Source organism: Herpailurus yagouaroundi, unplaced genomic scaffold (genome assembly GCF_014898765.1).
Source record: "Herpailurus yagouaroundi ecotype Mexico unplaced genomic scaffold, PumYag 162, whole genome shotgun sequence".
NCBI lineage: Eukaryota > Metazoa > Chordata > Mammalia > Carnivora > Felidae > Herpailurus > Herpailurus yagouaroundi.
In genome coordinates, this window is record NW_024412403.1 from 51,565,262 (window position 1) to 51,585,901 (window position 20,640).

The following is a 20,640-nucleotide window of genomic DNA, read 5'->3' on the forward strand; positions in this document are numbered from 1 at the left end:
TTTTTGCCCCAAATGTCCATTTTTATCAATTTGAAATTATATATATATGTATCTAATAATTCTATTCTAAGATCTTGCTGATGGGAATTTAAAACTTCTCAATACGCAGTCTTTCCCCACTAAATTATTTGGCTATTGCTGAATCTCTCCCTATTAAAAAAAATACACCTTACAAGAGGCTATTTATTTATTTATTTATTAGAAGGAGACACTGAGAGTGCAAGTGTGGGAAAAGAGCCGAGGGAGAGAGAGACAATCTTAAGAAGGCTCCACCCTCAGCATGGAGCCCAACACAGGGCTCAGTCCCATCACCCTGGGATCATGACCTGAGCCCAAATCAAAAGTCGGATGCTTAACTGACTGAGCCATCCAGGTGCCCCATGACAGGCTTTTAAAATTAGCTTTTGTAGGTAATGCTAAAGAACTGTTAGCTACTGAAACTGTTATTTCAGTATATATGGTTATCAGTCTCTAATATTAATAAAAATAGCATTCTGCATAGAATTTATAAGTTCTAATATTTTAAAGTTTCTTGGTTCATGCAACAGACCTATGAGGTATTTGGAGCACTTCAGATAGACTTAAATGTGCGCAAAACAGAAAGGAATATTCATTATTCCCATTACCCATTCCTGTATTTCTAGAGTGCAAATACAGGGCAGCCTGCTTATTTCATTTACATGACCCAGGATGGCTTAGTGGATATAACAGTCAAAATGCATCTTACTTTAGTGGGCACTGAAATGACCAAAATCAATAACAAACTATAAAAGCATTCATCAATCTTATATTCTCCTGATAAAAGTTGCAACATTTAAGAATCAGGAGAAGAAAGCTATGGAACTTCTTTCTTCTGAGAATATGCTTCTTTAAATAAGAATTCTCTGCTATTCACTTTGGGACATGAAGGAAAGGTTGTATTTATTTGTTTGTTTGTTTCACTTTTAGGATTTTTCTTCTCCTTGTTTAGTAATTAGTATCATCTGAGTGGTATTTATTTCCTTAGAAACTGGATTTTTTTTTCTGGTTTAACCCTGGCAGATAACTATTAATGGAAAAAATGTAAACCATATATATATATATATATACATACATATATATATACATACACACATGTATGTACATATATATATAAATTTCAAATGTCAGCACATTTTCTGATAATGTAGGTTTTCATATTTAATGTGTCATAATTTTATTGATTAAATATGCAACTCTTTGACAGTTGTTAATAAAACATTCACTATTTACATAATACCACCTAATGGTTGTATAGCATATAATCATTTTTAAAGTATTTTTAACATGCATTATTTCACAAATATACATGCAGTAATATCTTATTGTCCCTAATCTTATCACAGGAGTAAACTGACTTTGGTCTTGCTAGGTTCACAGGCGTAGTAAAGCTTACATTGTATATGATATAGCCAATCCACCCCTGGTAACCCCAGCCCTTTAAACTTTTCTTTTATCCATTTCCCATATTCTCCTCTTCATTCCTGAATATTAATAGAACATATGCTAGCGAGAATTTGTTTCATAGAAACTTGTTTTTATAATTTTAGAAAAAGATAGAATTGCTACCAATTACAAATGTTCAAAAACATTCTGTTGAAGGTTTCTTTTGGTAGCCTATATTAAGTGGACAATTAGGTTTCTACATTTTGATTCAAGGTCAAATTACTCATGCCAGAAAATAATTTCTTAAAAAAAATTTTTTTTAGAGTTTATTTATTTTTAAGAAAGAGAGAGAGGGCATGAGTGGGTGACGGGCAGAGAAAGAGAGGGAGACACAGAATCTGAAACAGGCTTCAGGCTCTGAGCTGTCAGCACAGAGCCCGACGCAGGGCTCGAACTCATGGACCGCGAGATCATGACCTAGGCTGAAGTTGGATGCTTAACCAACTGAGCCACCCAGGTGCCCCCCAAATAATTTCATAATAATACCTCATATATGGATCTTGTTTTAATATAGAAAAATAGCTTTGCTATCACATTGGATATTGGCAGCAACACTCAGTTATCATTTGTTTGTTTTGATGAGGAATGGGTTTCAGAAGAGTTTAGTATAAAAGTTCGGGCATTATCGTCATTATATAATTAGGCAAGATAGAAAATATCTCCATTTTACCGAGGTCTGAAGCCTCATAGCTAACCACAATTATTCTAGTTCACTTTACCAAGCTTAGCTCCATCTGCTTCTAATTAATTTCTGGTTACTTTCTCCAGTCGCCAATAATTGAATATGTTGGACCAAACAAGAACATGTGAAAAGAATTCTAAATAGCATAGAACTAGGCTGGAAACTAGTCCATGGATCTTTGTCTAGAAAATATCTAAAATTTTAATGATATTATACTTCATTATAAACATAAATTCAAGGTAAGTTTACATTAAATAATCTATTAATTTATTTAATTACAATGAAGGCCAAATCTTATATGTTTGTTTCTATAAATGAGAGGTCTACATATTTATTTTTATAATTTTGTCACACATATATACTAGCTTTATAAAATGAACCGTGGCTGTTATTTTTCTAGACCTATCTTGGAAACAAATAAAAATATAGCTAGATATCACAGACAACACACATACACATACACACACACACACACAAACACACATATGTAGATGTATACATATTTTACTCCTTGAATTATTATTAGTCCACTCAGATTTTCCAACTTTTCCCTTACACATATTAGCAAACTCTTTGTCCAGATAATTGGTGGGTAAGAATTATCTAAAGCAAATAGTGAGATTATTTATTGGTATATTGACTTATCTTCCTGGGAAATCATTTTCTGAAAAGAGATAACTCATATTGACATATGTGATCCTAGTTATCAGTGCTAATGATCGAGTAATGTTCATTCAAGTGGTCTCAATTCTTAGGTCACAAACAAATCCTCGAGATTCTGGGCATATAAAACAAATTAGTTAATGAAACCAGACATATAAAAATACAGAGCAGAAAGAATTCTGAGAATCTGAGGACTGTATCCATAACCAAAGGGAATAAAACAACAACAAAAACAAAATACCATGTAAGGGGAACAAAATTTATCTGCTATCCAAATATGCCCTCAGGGTACCAGTTTATTCTATCTCATTTACAGTATACTAAATTCAACTTTTCATCTTCTAACCATTCTTCATTACACTATAGTCTGTTGTCTATCTCTCACCAATATAAAAAACAAACAAACCAATAAACCACAACAACCGCAAAAACTTTTCATGCTAAACCATAGAATGATCTCATTGGTTAGCTCAATGACCCTTTTTGGAATTTCAATCTCATTTGACTTATCATCAGCATTTGGCATAGTAGTTTTATTTTGTAAATACTGAATTCAAACTAATGACTTAAAAATAAAGTACCCTGTCTCTTACTTATTTAATTTTGAGCATGAAATAATTATTACCATTAAATGTTCTGAACTGTTACCTCTTATTTATCATCTAAATGGATTATAACTTCTTACCTTTGCTTATACAATTCACATATTTTTCCATATAATGTCACTACTCATGAGAACAGTAGCTGTTACTATTCATTTCTTTGCTACGCAACACTGAATGACTTTCAAGTTCTATACTGGTTGTTTTCAGTCTTGGATCTTAGAAGAAGCAAATATTGGTTTTTAAAAAATGCCTAAATTAACTCCACAGAAACTGTGATTTCATTGACCTAATATGTTTCTGGTTATCATTATTATTTTGCTATCATTATTTTTTTAAATCTTTAGGTGATTATATCTGAGACTGAAAGCTACTCCAAGCTCTGGGGTTACAGATACAAAAAAGACACGCTTCTTTATTGGGGAAGTTATTAAATCTCTTATTTTTCTCTTTCATCTTAAATGCATAATGAATAGTCTCCACATAATCTGCTTAAGGGATCCTTAGTGGAATGCAACCCTACATTTCATTTTGCTTTTTATTTCAACTCACTTAATATGCATAGATACTTGAGTCAAACACCCATTATGATAAACAGTTTTGCAAAGAGTTCCCATTGATGTAACCATCTCTATGTCTTCACATGTACCATATGTCACTGATTTGTTGATCTTGTTACAATATAATGCTACTATGAATAAGAACGTGCCAATATTTAGTAAAATAATGGCTTTGGTTCTGCAAATTTCATTTTTTTTCTCTCAATATTTAAAAAATGGGTACATTTTACCAAATGCAGAATGATGTACTGGGAAAACAACAAATTAAAACATGTTCCTCATTCCCCTTTGAGAGCATTGTCATTAATACATGCCTATTTACTTCCATTTGACTTTTCCCAAAAAGAATGAAGAACAATGAACACTCATGTACTTATCACTCTGCTTCAACAACTGTCAGTATTTTACCATGCTTGTTTCATCTATCCTTCTAGCACCTCTCTGTTGTTGGAATATTTTAAAGTGAATTCAAGGCATTTTAACATCTCATCATAAATATTACATTATGCAGCTCAAAAACCCATTTCATTACACAAGTAAAATGTTATTATTATATCTAAGAAATCAAAATAATTATATACTGAATTTCCAGTCAGTATATAAATTCTCTCAACAGCTAATACATGAATTTTTATAAAGCATTATTTTTTGGTACAAAAAAGGAAATCACTTGTCAAAATGATTATATCTTTTTTATATCATAAATTTATTTTAGATATTGGTTAATCTAGAAAGATATCCTTCACTTTTTGTTTTTTATTTTTATTGAATTGAAGTTGACTAAGTTTTATCTAAAGGCAGGGCCACACTCAGGTGGTATGGTGTGGTGTTTGTGTGTGTGTGTGTGTGTGTGTGTGTGTGTGTGTGTGTGTGTGTGTGTATTTTAATTTCCTGCCCCATTGGAATGAATTATTTGTTTACTAGGTCCTTGTTTTTTTTTTTCCTAAAAAATTAATTGATTTATATTATGGCCTGAGTGCTAGGGTTGCCAGGACTATTATGTGGGTATATAAAATAAAGGCACATTTTAAAGACAGAAATATAAACTAGAAGATCACATCAATAATTCTAACTCAACTGTATGATTATAGAAATTCAACTAATTTATTTTGTACTTTGTTTTGTACTTTATTTTGTACTAATTTATTTTGTATTTGATGTATTCTACAATATGTTTCCAAATAATAAAATTATAATAAGAATATTATTAATAAGAATACTATTATATGATAAGAATACTGTAAAACAAAATCTAAATTCCTTTTCAGTTTTTTGTTTGCTTTTTGTTTTGTTTTTTATTCCTTAGATACAATTTTAGAGAAAAAATTAAGAATTTGGAATTGGCACAAGGGATTAGTGGTTGTTCTTCCAATGGTATGCTGGAGCCTCCTGGGATTATCTGATCCCATGGAGACATGAACTTTTAATTTGACTAGCTGTTTAACAACTCCACAGAAATAGAAATTAACGTATAGAAAACTGAAAGCAATAAAAATAATTGTGTGCATATGAATACAAATTACTTGTGTGCAGTGGAATGCAAGTAATTATTGGTTAATGAAAAAATCAGTTTTTACAAATTGACTTAAATGTTCTTTACTGAATATAAATATGAAGTTCTTTGGTTTCACCTTTGAACTGGTTATAACATCTTTCAGTTTTCTCATTTAATTAATTTTATAAACTATTTATATTTATTACAGCCATGATTTTAAATTTTTTGAAAATTTTTCCTTAAAATGAGGGAGAATGCATAGTCAAATGATATTTTTCTTTGTGTTTATGACTCCGACTTGATGAAAAGTTATTTCATTTGTTTTCATTAGTTTTCAATTTGAGTAATTGCTTTATTTTTTATTTAATATTTGGGTTATATAAATGTTAATATAATTTCAATATTACAAGAATAAACTGTAAGTCCAGATTCTACATTGATACCCTAAGATGGAAATAAAAAGGACAAAAAAACAATCCTCAGGGGATTTGAAACCCAGGATCAAATAATCCTGAGTATTTATTTGTTTAATATTATCTGGGGGCTCCTGGGTGGCTCAGTTGGTTGAGCGTCCAACTTTGGCTCAGGTCATTATCTCACAGTTCGTGGGTTCGAGCCCTGAGTCTGGCGGGCTCTTTGCTGATAGGTCAGAGTGTGGAACCCGCTTTGGATTCTCCCCCGTTCATGCTCTGTCTCTGTCTCTCTTTCAAAAATAAGCAAACATTTAAAAAAAAAACATTTTTAAATATTGTCTGGAATTTCTGATATGCTACAGTGGTGCCCAAAATGTTTCATGTAGTAAGATAAATTCATCCAGAGTCTTAAAATATTGCTATAGTTTTTCACATACAATGCCCAACACTCAATAAAACAATCACAGGCATGGAATGGTCTAGACAATGTAAAACAAACAAACAAAAAACAAAACCCCAAAACAATAAAAACGAAACAAAAACAATAAAAGAAAAACAAAGGAACAAAATACTTTAAAATAACAGTATTAATTTTTTGTTTTAGAGGGAGAGAAAGAGAATACAAAGATCTCTTGAGAGAGAGAGAGAGAGAGAGAGAGAGAGAGAGAGATCTCACTGTGAGATCATGACCTGAGCCGAAGTCAAGAGTAGGATGCTTAACTGACTGAGCCACCCAGGAGCCACAATATTAATATGTTTAAAGAAATAAATACAAGTCCAGATTTTGGAACAGATTAGGTACTATTAAAAAATTCTAAAGTGGGAAGATATGATAACTGAAATACATAATTCAATGGATGGTTTTTTTTGTTGTTTTTTTAAATGTTTTTATTTATTTATTTATTTATTTATTTATTTATTTATTTATTTTTTCAATGTATGAAATTTATTGTCAAATTGGTTTCCATACAACACCCAGTGCTCATCCCAAAAGATGCCCTCCTCAATACCCACCCCCCCCCCCCCCCCCCCCCCCCCCCCCCCCCCCCCTCCCTCCCTCCCTCCCACCCCCATCAACCCTCAGTTTGTTCTCAGTTTTTTAAATTTTTTTTTTTTCAACGTTTATTTATTTTTGGGACAGAAAGACACAGAGCATGAAATGGGGAGGGGCAGAGAGAGAGGGAGACACAGAATCGGAAGCAGGCTCCGGGCTCTGGGCCATCAGCCCAGAGCCTGACGCGGGGCTCGAACTCACGGAACGCGAGATCGTGACCTGGCTGAAGTCGGACGCTTAACCGACTGCGCCACCCAGGCGCCCCATGTTCTCAGTTTTTAAGAGTCTCTTATGCTTTGGCTCTCTCCCACTCTAACCTCTTTTTTTTTTTTTTTCCTTCCCCTCCCCCATGGGTTTCTGTTAATTTTCTCAGGATCCACATTCAATGGATGTTTTAAGCAGTATGTAGAGCTGAAGAAAATCAGAAGTTGGAAGATTGGTTCAACGACAGAAGTAGGGAGAGAAAACAGGATAGAAAATATCAAAAGGTAAAAAAATTCACAGGAAATATTTTGCAAAGATCTGTCATGCCTTTAATAAGAGTCCTAAAAAGAAATTAGAAGGAAAACGGAGAAGAAATATTTGAAGACAAAATACATTCAATTAATTATAAGAAACACCAAGCAATAGATTCAACAGGCACTACAAAACACAAGCAGCACAAATAAAAAGAAACCTATGCCTAGATACCACATTATACATGATAAAACTGTAAAGACAAAAGCAAAAACCAAGTAGATATAAGAATCTTAACATCAGCTAGAGAAAATGAAATATTAACTTTATAGGATGACAAAAGGATTCACTAAACAGTAGAAACAATGAAACCCAAATTCAGAATAATTATAATCACAGCCAACACAGAATTCCATATCCAGCAAAAACAGTCATCAAAAAATACAGAAACTTGAAGATATTCTTCAGACAAAACAAACAAAAAACAACTTAGAGAATTAATCAAAATTAATTTCTTCTTTTGTTTTTAAGTTTTTATCTATTTATATTGAGAGAGAGAGTGCGCAAGTGGTAGGAGGAACAGAGAGAAAAAGAATCCCAAACAGGCCCTGTGCTTTCTGCGCTTTCAGCTCAGAGCCCAATTTGGGGCTTGAACTCACAAACCATGAGATCATGACCTGAGCCAAAATCAAGTGTCTGGTGCTTAAACTGACTGAGCCAACCAGGTGTCCCAAAATTAATTTCTTCTAAAGGAATACTAAAGATATCTGGTGTCTCAATATAAATGATCAATATACTAGGTTCACCAATTAAAAATTCAAAATATTGAAGAGGCAGATTCTTCCTAAAATTATCTATATTTTCAATCAAACCCAATCAAATGGATTTCCTGTGTGCATAGAAATAGGAAAGATAATTCTAAAGTTTATATAGAGAAATAAAATGTTAACACTAATCAAGATAAACATGAAACTGAAGAATAAAAATGAAGACACACTCTAAAACCTACCAAGGCTATAGAACTGTTGGCTTCCAGACAATCAAATATTCTGGATTGAGGAGTTATTATTGCTGGCTCTATGTTGAATGCAAGCCAAACAAGAAGTTCTTCCTTCTAGTGTCTATCTTGCTCCCCTTATCGACAGAAACTAACAGGAAGTCAGCTGACAAAGGACAAAAGTAGATTGCTGAATCCTAGGCCCAGAATCATGAGGTAAAAATTATGATTATCATAACTCAGACTCTTAACTATATGTCCAAAAGACTTGAATGCAACATATGGGAACCAAAACAGGTCTGAAAAATATTTGCAGCCCAAACAAAATGAAGAGTAGGGTTATGAAATATAGGATGATAAGTAAACTGTGGCATATTCATATAATGGAATTTTGTATAGCAATGAAATATGACACAATAAATTTGCACACAATGTATAAATGAATCTCACAAAATGTTGTGATAGAAATCATACAAATAATAAGATTCCATTTATATAAAGTCTATGTAGTGTTAAATTTGGAGAGGAGGATAGGGTCATGTTAGTTTCTTAGGGCTACCTAAATAGATTACCATAAACTGGGTGGCTTAAAACAAAAGAAATTTATTTCCCTACAGTTCAGGAGGCTGGAAGTGTGAAATCCAGGCATTAACAGAGTTGTTTCTTCCTAAAGATGGTGAGGGAGAGTATACTCTTGTGTTTTGTTCTTGACATCTGGTGGTTGCTGTCGACTGTTGGGGTCACCTTGACTTGTAGCCACATCACTCTGGTCTCTTCCTTCACCTTCATGTGGCATTCTCCCCTGTGTGTGTCTACGTGTCTTTGTTTTTTCTCCTTATAAGGATGCCAGATGGTGGATTAGGGGTCACCCTAATCCAGTGTGGCCTCATTATTATAATAAGCTTTTTCAGGCCTTATTTCCAAATAAGGTCATACTCTGAGATTCCAGATGAACACAGATTTTGGGGGGACATTAATAAACCCAGAACATGAGGGTCTTCTGGGGCTACTGCTAAGGTTAGATATTTTGACCTGTATAGTGGGTTCAGAAGCTTGTTCAGTTTATGATATTGCACAGGGCTGTGCATTTTGTTTTCTGTGTGCCGTTATCTTCAATAACTGATTAAAGATAAGGTGAAAAAATAAAATGAAATATCAATCTCACATGTTAGTAAAGATAAGGAGCAAAGCAAACTACTTTCATACATTGCCAGTGTAGTTGTAAATCCACAACAATCAGATTGCAAAACCGTTTGACACTATCTACTTAAGATGAAAGCATCCAAGCCTTATTACATAGAAATTTTACTCTTAGGTGAAATGCTAAAATAATTGTGTACATATGTGAATGAAAGTACATGTAAGGAATATTCACAGTGGCAGTGCTCATGATATTCTAAATCTGGCAACATTAAAGAAGAATTTCAAGAATTTTTCCTTGAATTAGATTAATTCTTTTTTTTTTAATGTTTATTTATTTTTGACAGAGAGAGAGAGACAGAGCATAAGCGGGGAGGGGCAGAGAGAGGGGGAGACACAGAATCCAAAGCAGGCTCCAGGCTCTGAGCTGTCAGCACAGAGCCCGATGTGGGGCTCGAACTCACAAGCCATGAGATCATGACCTGAGCTGAAGTTGGTCGCTCAACCGACTGAGCCACCCAGGCACCCCTAGATTAATTCTTGAATTAGAATAAATTGTGTTATACAACAGAAAAATCTACAATAATTTAAAACCTAGTATGAAAAGCTTGGAGTTTTGTTATATACAACATGGAATAATCTCACAACCATTGAGATGACAGAAATAAATCCAGATCCAAAAGGATAGACACTTTGGTTTCATTTAAAATTCAAAAATATCTCACTGCTGAAAGAGAGAGAGAGAGGGAGAGAGAGAAAGAGAGAGAGAGAGAGAGAGAGCACACTTGACAGAGAAGAAGACAGAGGCGATCTTGAAGTCTTTGGAGACAGAAAGAGAGTCAAAGGAAGGTCATCACTTGATAGTGGGGATTAGGAGACTTTGTAGTATTTTTATTGTTCTATTCCTAGATTGGATGTTGGTTACATAGGTATGCTCACTGTATGACAATGTGAGTGCTATATTCAATATTGATTCACTTTCTATTCTATATAATTTTTTAATAAGAAAATTAAGTAATCGAAAAAAATCTGTAACAAGTACTTTCACAAGACTCTCACGTCCAGGACTTTCATCATTCTTGTCCTGTTTCCTCCCTGCTTTTAAATGCAATCATTTTTGGGGCGCCTGGGTGGCGCAGTCGGTTAAGCGTCCGACTTCAGCCAGGTCACGATCTCGCGGTCCGTGGGTTCGAGCCCCGCGTCGGGCTCTGGGCTGATGGCTCAGAGCCTGGAGCCTGTTTCCGATTCTGTGTCTCCCTCTCTCTCTGCCCCTCCCCCGTTCATGCTCTGTCTCTCTCTGTCCCAAAAATAAATAAACGTTGAAAAAAAAATTTAAAAAAATAAATGCAATCATTTTTACTATTTTTAATCTTTCTACCATTTTTGTTTGTGAATCTTACATATATCCATGTATACATATATCCCTATCTCTTGCACAAAATGCTACATGCGGTCTACAAAGTTCTATACCTTGATTCCATCACTTCTTACACATCTTAAAGATAAGTTCATATATGCATTCTATTTAATGTATATGTTACATTTCATTGTGCAAATGTGCTATAGTTTATTCAGTCCAACCTGTTTGATAATACTTGTGTCATTTTCAGTATCGTATTTTTATAAATAATAACTAAGTGAATACCTTTGGACATTCTATATTTTTGTGAGTGTATATTTTGAATAGATTCCTATTAGAAGTAGGGTTCCTATGTCAAAATGTTAATGTAAATGTATTTTTGTAAGATATTGCCAAATTCTGATCTGTAGCGGATGTGTAATTTTACATGCTGATAAAAAATACATGAGAAGAAATGAAAGAGGAAAAAGTGTTGTATCAAACAGCTTCTCAGTGAAGGAATTGTTCTTTACCTATCCCTCAGTGCCTAAGATAGTACAAAAATTTAGGATTTGACTTAGTATATGCTTAGTGAAAAGAAAATGGGGCAATTTATTTGTTTGTTTGTATGAACAGAAGACTTGCTATACTAAATGTTAAGAGGAATAATCCCTAAAAAAGAAATAGGAATTCTTGGTTCAAGAATGGTGGCAGTTTAATGACCAGTCAGTATTTGTTAAGAAAAATAACATGCTTTGAAAGCCACTTAAAAAAAAATCCTGCAAACATATATGGATGTCTACCAATGCCTCAGCAAAATCCAGGCTGATAACTAAGTGAAATAAACAGAATGTGAGAGATGAGGGAAATGCCACTTAAAAGAAAAATTGTGTCTTGGCACATTTGGAACCCTTGAGGATTAAGAGATTCCTTGCATTTTCTAACAACAACAACAACAAAAAAAGATCTAAAGATACTTATCATACAAAGCCTAACTTTTTAGGTAAGAAACTGAATCTCAGAAAGAAAATGTGACATGCCCATGAAAACACAGGCAATTCCAAAATGCCCTGTGTCCTTGAAGAATGAATTACTGTCTCACAGGGCCAGTTCCAAACAATTCAGTTTTTAATACTTAGATATTCTGGGGATCCACTGTTTCAAGTCCCCAGATATATTTGTATTATATAGAATATATCAAAAAGAAAAAAAATATGAGAAGACTATTGCAGCTGTTTTCCAGCTGTTATCTTTAACAGAGCATGGAGCTAAAGGCTCAGTATATGAACAGTACATATTTTCTTTCCCTAAGATAAATAATAACGTCTATGTTACCATAATTTCTGGTTTCCTTGGCAACCCTTCTGTAAATTTGGAGATAGAAAATTTAAATAATATGAAGATAAGAAAAAGCTGTAAATAAAAGTACTTGGAAGAAAGTGCTTGAGATTTGTATCTTCTCCAAGCCATATAACTAAATGAATGGATATATATTAGATACATAGTAATGTATTTATTAATTGATATCCCATAATAATATTACTTTTGTCTAATAGTAGATGAAGTTAGCAATGTATAGGCATAAAGAAAACTGTAGTCACCAATACACAAAATTTACTTCAGCTAAAAACTGTATAAATAGCTCTTTCTTAAACCATATAGCTACTAACTATATCTTAATTGTGTACATGCATTCATTTGTTCATTCAGAAAATGTTTGTTGATTTCTTCTTTTGTGTTAAGAATAAGACGTACCATCAGGAATGTATGTGATTTATAATTTGATTACTTCCCAGGCTCGTTTTTTCCTGGTTTAAAATACTGTTTAAAAAAACTCACTATTTTAAAAATACATTACACATAGGCTTTTGAGGTTCACACAGTTAAAACATTACAGACCCTTATCTTGTGTACTTCATCATGTACTTCTTGCTTCCTTCAAAGGGCTTCTCTGTTGCTTTAAGGTGGGAATAAAAAAGGGATGCTGTTTGGCATTTGTATGTGTGCACCCTGGATGCATACAGAAGCTGAAGCACACAAGGTCTCCTTTGACCAATGGGGACAATACTAAAGAAGAAAAAAATCCCTTTTTAATCTCCTACTGATAGTTTCTGAGATTCATGAAAATCCTGAAATGTCCCATGGAATTAGTACTAGTCTTTCATAAGAGTGAACAAATTTATATTAAAGCTTTATATTAATTTTTCCTCAACTTTCCAGATCGCCAGCATCAGTCACCTACTCTGTGAAATAATACTGCCAACAAACTATGCTCATTCAAGCCTTTATCTTTGCCTTCATGGTTACCTAGGTTAAAGCAATTGGTAACCTTCAGATAGAATTTTGAAGCTGGATCACTTGGCTGGCAGCAGAGAATGAGGTCTCTATTTCTTTGGTAATTTAGAAATATGATCACTATCCACTTGTGGCATCAAAATGATCATGACCCTCACCCAAAACGACTGAGATTAGTTGCAGGGAGAAAATGAAGTGTTTAGTTACAAGGAAGCTATATCATTTAAAATGAAGGGACAAGGGTTACATAAAGAGTGTACACTTGTATGCTTTTTGTCAACTTCTCTGGAAGCCTTAAAAATGTAAAATAACAGGCTTAGGCTAGCCATCAATATAACTCAAGGAACCTTCATACTGTTTTCCATGATGTCTGTACCAATTGCAATCACCAGCAGCACACAGCTGTTCCCTTTACCTTCTCCAACACTTAACTTTTGTTATTTTAATAATGACCATCCTAACAGGTGCCAGGTAATATATCATTGTGGTTTAGATTTGCATTTCCCTGATGGTTAGTGATGCTGAGTAACTTTGCAGCTTTTCATATGTCTACTGGACAATATATCTCCTTTGAATAAATGTCTGTTTGGGTCCTTTGCCCATTTTTTAATTCAAATAATTTGTTTTTGTTTTTGCTTTTTGGTGTGTGTGTGTGTGTGTGTGTGTGTGTGTGTGTGTTTGCTATTTAAGTTGTAAGAGTTCTTTATGTATTTTGTGTATTAATTGGATATTAACCCCTTCCCAGATATATGGCTTGCAAATGTTTTCTGCCATTCTGAGGTTTGTTCACTCTGTTGATTGTTAAACCCACTTGTTTATTTTTCGTTTCATTGTGTGTGCTTTGGTGTCAAATTCAACAACAACAACAACAACTATTTTCAAGACCAATGTCAAGGAGCTTTTTCCTTATGTTTCCTCCTAGTAGTTTTATGGTTCAGGTCTAACACTTAAGTCCTTAATTTATTGAAGTTGATTTTGGGGTATGACATAAGATATGGGCCTAATTTAATTCTTTTGCATGTAGATATCCAATTTTCCCAATACTATTTGTTGAAGAGAATACTCTTCCCCCATTTTGTATTCTCGGTATACTTGATGAAGAGCAGTTGACTCTATATGCACGGGTTCATTTCTGGACTCTCTATTCTGTTCCATTGGTCTATGTGTCTTATGTTCTGGACTCTCTATTCTGTTCCATTGGTCTATGTGTTTTATGCCAGTACCATACTGTTTTTATTACTATAACTTTGTAATATAATTTGAAATCAGGAAGTACAATACATCCAGCTTTGCTCTTCCTAATCAAGATTGCTTTCTCTACTTGGGGTCTTTTGGGGTTCCATATAAATTTTAGGACTTTTTTTTTTATATTTCTATAAAAAATGTCACTGGGATTTTGATAGCCATTACACTGAATCCATAGATTGCTTTGGGAAGTATGGATACATTAACAATATTAATTCTTCCAATCCATGAGCACAAGTATCTTTTCACTTATATTTTATCAATTTTTCATTTGTGTTTTAAAATTTTCATTGTATAGATCTTTTATATCCTTATTTAAATTTATTCCTAGGATTGGGGCGCCTGGGTGGCGCAGTCGGTTAAGCGTCCGACTTCAGCCAGGTCACGATCTCGCGGTTCGTGGGTTCGAGCCCCGCGTCGGGCTCTGGGCTGATGGCTCAGAGCCTGGAGCCTGTTTCCGATTCTGTGTCTCCCTCTCTCTCTGCCCCTCCCCCCTTCATGCTCTGTCTCTCTCTGTCCCAAAAATAAATAAACGTTGAAAAAAAATTAAAAAAAAAATTTATTCCTAGGATTAATTTTTAATGTTACTGTTAAAAAAAAAAAAACAAAACAAATTGACACCAGCTTAAAAAGCTCCATGATCAGACACAGCCAGTTTAGTCATAAAGGCAAAGTTTAATTTATCTAATTTTACAAAACTAACCTGATCTGAGTCATTTCTTGCTTATGCCTCTGGAAATCATAAGTGAAACTTAAACTGTTCCCCAAAATTCATATGAGGTGACCATATGCCTTTTATTTATTTTTCTTGCTTAACTGCTCTGCCTATAATTTCCATTACTAGGTGGCTAGAGTCAGCATCCCCTGTCTCATTCCAGATCTCAGAGGAAAAGCTTTCAACTTTTCACTGTAGAGTATGGTGTTAGCTATTTTAGATCTCAGCTTGTCATACATGGCCTTTATGTTGAGATACATTTCTTCTCAACCTAATTGGTTGCGGGTTTTTATTATGAACAGACGTTGAATTTTGTTAAATGCTTTTTTCTCCATCTATTGAAATGATCATATGATTTTTATTTATCCAATGGAAATGAAATCTGTACCTCAAAGTGAAATCTATTCTCCCATGTTCAGGGCAGCACTACTCACAATAACCAAAATATGGAAACATAAATGTCCACCTATGGATAAGTAGATAAGGAAAATGTGGTATATGTATTTTACATGCAATGGAATATTATTCAGTCTTTAAAAAGAAAGAAATAGCAGGATTGCTATTTGAAATAACATGGATGGACCTGGAGGGTATTATGCTAAGTGAAATAAGCTAAACATAGAAAAATAAATATTGTATGAGCTCACCTATATGTAGAATCTAAAACAGTCAGAGTCATAGAAGTAGAGAATAGAATAGTGACTTCCAGGTGATGGCCAAAAGTTCCAAAGTTTCAGTTATAAGATAAATAAGTTCTGGAGATATACTATACAGCAATATGCCTATACATAATGATACTATATTGTATAGTTAAATTTTTCTAAGAGTGTAGATCTATTGTTAAGTGTTTTTACTACCACTACTACGACTACTACTATAACTACTAGAGGCAGGAATAAACTTTGAATTTTTTTTTAACGTTTATTCATTTTTGAGACAGAGAGAGACAGAGCATGAATGGGGGAAGGTCAGAGAGAGAGGGAGACACAGAATCTGAAATAGGCTCCAGGCTCTGAGCCGTCAGCACAGAGCCCGACACGGGGCTCAAACTCACAGACCGTGAGATCATGACATGAGCCGAAGTCGGCCGCCCAACCGACTGAGCCACCCAGGCGCCCCAGAGGCAGGAATAAACTTTAGAAGGTGATGGGTATGTCTTTGTCCTTCATAGTGGTGATGATTTCACAGGTGTACATCTATCCTCAAAGTCAACAAACAGTATTCATTAAATGCATACAGTTTTTTTACATGTCATTTACAACTTGATAAAGTGGGTTAAAGATAAATTACTAAAAATTAACTTAAATTTAAGTTAACTTAATTAATAAAGGAAGTACCTCAAGGTACGTCTAGAAAGCCAGAAAGCTTCTATGACAGCCTTTAAAAAGCCTCTATTCTCACACAGTCTTATGACAGACTGTGCTAAAAATGAGTGCCTGCTTTCACATAAAGTTGGAAGAGCAACAGTAGAACCTGAAGATACAGCCTCAATGTATCATCTCCTGTGTCAAAATCAAGAACTGGATAGGACAAGGGTAGGAACTTGAAACTTGAGACGAGTTTGAAAAACCTTGCACCTCCAGATTCTTGAGATATATAAAACTTTTCTCTGTAACTGAATGAGTATGTGAAACAAAGACAGACATAGGATTCTTCTCTTCTTACTGCCAATGACTTACTTGTGTTTTAGGTCTGCCTCCTTACAGTGATAACCTTTGCAAAGGATTTTAAATCTTGATTCTCAAGGGGGGAATGCTTTCACTAGGGATCATAGAAGTATTTCCACTTCATGCTTTATCTGCCTTGTGGTCACACTTTTGTGTTTCTCATGCAGTGGGCCAAACAGAAAAAGTTCATACAGTGGGGGTTGAAGGGAAAGGTAAATTGACATAGGGTATCATGGGGAACTAAGATAGCAGCTATACAATTGAGGAAGGGAGAAATATGTCTGGAACCTGCAATACATACTGGAGCATCTCTTCAAGCTTCCATAATGTTAGTCAGCTACTGAAGGAAACATTAAGTAAGGACAAATTAATTAAAAACTCCTTATGGGTAAAAGTTAGGGTCATCCCATCCAGAAAGTAGCATGGACCAGCCATGTTTTGGCTGAGGAATAAAAGAAATAGTGTATGGTAAAGGAGATAAACGGAAATATCAGTTAAAATCTTGGTATCAGCTGAAGTGATGTGCTCTGTAGCTTATTCCATTAACTCACATGTACTATAGTTTTGTGATGGTTTGTATTTAATTTGAAAGGGTCTACATGATTTCGTGGCACAAATAGCATATATAGACATATATCTTATGTCATTTGCACCACTTAATATCCTCTCAGCCACATCTCTTATACCAGCAACTTCTGTGACCAATATTTCAGTGTAAGCTTTCAATAAGCTTTGCACAGTTGTATTTTTTTTTTCAACGTTTATTTATTTTTGGGACAGAGAGAGACAGAGCATGAACAGGGGAGGGGCAGAGAGAGAGGGAGACACAGAATCGGAAACAGGCTCCAGGCTCCGAGCCATCAGCCCAGAGCCTGACGCGGGGCTCGAACTCACGGACCGCGAGATCGTGACCTGGCTGAAGTCGGACGCTCAACCGACTGTGCCACCCAGGCGCCCCAATGCACAGTTGTATTTTAACTGCACCTTGCTTCTGGCACCATAACAAGAACATCTTGTTTTCTGCTGGCTTTCCTGTTTCTGCATCATGGGATGCCACAGGAGCCTATTTAAAATTCACACATAAGCATTCTCATAATACGAGTGCTATGATGACAAAGCCAAGAAATAAATACACCCTTCTTTTTTTTTATCTCCATTGGGGACATTTCTGATAAGCATTTTCTAGGGATCCTCAGAATATACCTACAGGTTGAGCATTAGTCGCCAACAGTGGTGGTAAGTTTGTTATCCTCGTTGGCATTCCTCATTCCCTTTATATTCCCTCTGTCTTTTCCACTTGCTCAAAGAACTCACTCTGTTTTCTCAAATTTTCATTTAAATTCTAGTTAGCTAACATATGATGTAATATTGGTTTCAGTAGGATTCAGTCATCTATCACTTACATATAACACCCAATGTTCATCATAACAAGTGCCCTTCTGAATATCCATCACGTGTTTAACCCATCCACCTGCCTACCTCCCCTCTAGCAACCCTCAGTTTGTTCTTTATTTTTAAGATTATTGGCACACAAACTTTTTATTTAAGGTTTATTTTTAAGGAAATCTAGTCTAAAGGAATGAATAAAATAGATATGGCCTCTACCCACACTGCAGGTTTTCTCATTGAGGAGACATATATAAAGCTGATAATCACTTGAAAATGTAAACTATTAAAATAGTGATGAGGTTGTGAAGGAAAGAATAAAATCCTATGAGGATATTAATAAGATGGAGTTGGGGTGCCTGATTGGCTCAGTTGGTTGGGTGTCTGATTCTTGATTTTGGCTCAGGTCATGATCTCACAGTGGTATGTGAGAAGGAAACCCACGTTGGGCTCTGAGCTGACAGTGTGGAGCCTGCTTGGGATTCTCTCTCTGCCTCTAAATAACAAACAAACACATAAACAAACATTTAAAAATAAATAAGATGGAGTTCCAGGAAAGCCTCTTTAATGAACTAATATATGAACAAAAAATTGAAGAATTATCAAGAGGTAGTCATGCAAGTAGGTGCAGCACAAGCTATTATTGAAAAACACAGGAATAGTTGAACCAGAGCAAGAGACAAGAGAGCAAGCAAAACAAGTGATATGGCTGCAGAAGGGGGAAAGGGCCAGGTAATGGAGGGCCTTGTGGGCCACTTGTTGGGTATTCAATTTTGTTTTAAATATAATAGGGCAGATTTGAAAGGTTTTGAACAAAGGAGTGATAAAAATGTGTTTGAATGCTTACAGCCAAAATTAGGAAAGAAGACAAAGGTAGAATCATAAAGAATAATGCTGGAGACAACAAAAAGAGAAACATATTTGGATGGAGTATCAAGGATTGAGTTCTATGAAATAAGTATCCAATAAGCAAAAAGAAGATAATTGAACTAAAAACACTCACTTTCAGGAAACATATATGAGTTTATAATTATCATACTAATTTATATAAATATTAATGATATTAATATGTACAAAATCAGGGTTACACTACAGAAAGATAATTAAGTAGTAAAAATATATAATACATGTAAAGGAATTGGCTTGTACTGTGAGGGCTCACCAGGCAAGTCCGAAATCCACAGGTAGGCTGTCAGGAGGGCAGGCTAGACTTTGGGAAGGAGCTGACACGATAGTGCACAGGTATAATCTTATTCTTACTCTAGTAAACTTCAGTTCTGCTCTTAAAGCCCTTCAACTAATTGGATTAAGCCCACTGTGATTATCACAGATAATATTCTTGGGGTGCCTGGGTAGCTCAGTCAGCTGAGCAGCTGACTTTTCTCAAGTCATGATCCCAGGGTCATGTAATGGAGCTCTATGTCAGGCTGCACTCTAAGCATGGAGCTTTCTTAAGATTCTCTGTCTCTCCCTTTGCCCCTCACCCTTGTTCATGCACTCTCTCTCTCTCTCTCTCTCTCAAAACAAACAAACAAACAAACAAACAAACAAACAAACAAACAATTAGTATTCTTTACTTAAATTCCACCGATTTTAGATGTGATTAACATGTATAAACTCCTTCACCACATGAAGGGAGAATAGTATTTGACTGAATAACTGGAGACTACAGCTGAGCCACGTGAACACACAAAATGGACTGCATGCCTTGCAGTGGCTGCATCTCCCCTCTTCCTCTGGCTTCCCCACTTGGCTTCTCCCTGCATGGTCTCCATCTTCTATCTTGGGCTAGAGGTCACCTGCTAAGATTCTAGCTCCCTCTCCATGGCCCCAGCTTCTCTGTCTTAGTAGCAGCACCTCCATCTTTGTCTCTCAACTCTGCAAATCAATGGCTTCCTATCCTTACACTATCTGGAACATCTCACTGTTTCTTGCTTGTCTTCTCAGTTTCGCCCAAGTCTGTTTAACCAATTCCCTGTATTAAATCCCCCCCCCCATTTTTCTCTACTTTTTGAAAAACTAGATTGATTTCTGCTTTACTGACTGGATCCTGATTAATACATAGGCTAATCCAAGTAAGTCATGAAATTTTGTTTTTAATAAACCAGGTGATTTATAATAACACATTATTGCGCAATGTTCTCAAGGCAAAAAAAAAACCACACTGAGTGGAAGAAAAATGAGCATCTTAAAATAAAAGCAATCTTACTGTACTTTTACTTTGTAGCTTGTAGAATAAGAAATTACTGAATTACTCTATTCAACAACAACAAAATAACTGTATTTTATGTTGAGGTTTTAAACAGAAGTTATAATAACTAAAATTTCCCAGAAGTCATTTCTGAATCCCTTAGGGGGTCTTTCAGCTAAAGTCTATTTCAGTGTTACCATTTATGAAGAAAAAGGGGAGGTTAAGTATATGAAAAATAAAATTTGTTCATGTTTTTCCATTAAGAGAGTTCTGAAA